Below are 1,298 nucleotides of genomic sequence, written 5' to 3'. Positions count from 1 at the left end.
GAACTTCGGCCACATTTGATACAAATGCTCCAAAACTCCGCAACCTTCCATGGGCTTGCGGACGAGGATCCCCATCTACATATAACTAATTTCTTGGAAATATGTGATACCTTTCGGATCAATGGAGCATCAAACGACGCCATCCGCCTCCGTATGTTTCCCTTCTCACTAAAAGACCGAGCGAAAGCTTGGCTCAACACCCTCCCAGCTGGATCGGTAAACACCTGGGATGAACTAGCCCAAAAATTTCTATATAAGTATTTCCCTCCTTCTAAAACTGCTAAGTTAATGGCTGAAATTAATACATATTCACAAGAGGACGGGGAATCCTTATATGAAACTTGGGAAAGGTTCAAGGAGCTATTACGCAAGTGTCCCCATCACGGCCTCGCAATATGGCAACAAGTATCCACTTTCTATAATGGATTGTTGCCACACACTAGGCAGACACTTGATTCTAGCTCCGGGGGACTTTTAGGTAATCGACGCCCACACGAAATATATAATCAAATTGAGGAAATTGCTCAAACCAATTTTCAATGGCACACCCCCCGGGGAAATAAGTCTATCGCCCCGGGCGCCCATAAGGTCGATGAAAGCACTTCTTTACAAGCCCAAATCGAGGCTCTTTCTTCAAAGATAAAAAAATTGGAAATGACAAAAACAGTCTCGGTTATGGCTTGTGAAGGGTGTGGTGGGTCACATGAAAATTGGAGTTGCATGAAAGAAACAGACGATCAACAAGAAATGGTAAACTACATTGATAATAGACCTAGGCCGTCGGGTCCTCCAACGGGAACTTACAACCAAGGATGGCGAAACCACCCAAACCTTGGTTGGAGGGAACCCGGAAATAGTAGTAACCAACAAACCCAACGAACAAACTTTCAGCAACCAAGAAATGAGTCACAAAATTTCACTCAACAACAAGGTGGACGAGAAAGGCTCGAAGATACTATATCTCGCCTCGTCTCTGACACTGATAAGAAAAACTCGGAAAGATTTCTACAATTAGAATCTAATTTTAGAAATCAACAAGCTAGCATTCAAAACATAGAAAAACAATTAAATCAAATAGCTCAAAATTTTTCCGAGAGACCGCAAGGCGCATTACCTAGCAATACCGAAACAAACCCAAAGGCGCAAGTTCACCTCATCACACTACGAAACCGCACCGTAGGGCCTGCAGAAGTGCCACCGCCAACGGAAGAAACAGTACCGACACCTCTGCAGGAGAAGAACTCTCCTCCATCACCAGAGCCGACCAAGGCTCCTCGAGTTCCGTACCCCGGTAGGTT

The 1,298-nt window shown here is 44.7% G+C and overlaps 1 non-coding gene across 1 annotated transcript; it reads right to left on the bottom strand.

Annotated features, from left to right (window-relative positions):
• Positions 1–282: 282 nt before the first annotated feature.
• On the bottom strand, positions 283–389 carry LOC118483531. Its single transcript, XR_004870821.1, has one exon. It is a non-coding gene; the product is annotated as a small nucleolar RNA R71 (small nucleolar RNA).
• Between the last annotated feature and the right edge of the window lie 909 nt (positions 390–1,298).

This window comes from Helianthus annuus, chromosome 10 (genome assembly GCF_002127325.2).
Source record: "Helianthus annuus cultivar XRQ/B chromosome 10, HanXRQr2.0-SUNRISE, whole genome shotgun sequence".
Taxonomy (NCBI): Eukaryota; Viridiplantae; Streptophyta; class Magnoliopsida; order Asterales; family Asteraceae; genus Helianthus; species Helianthus annuus.
The sequence above is the reverse complement of the archived record's forward strand: the minus strand, read 5'-3'. Positions and strand labels throughout refer to the sequence as shown.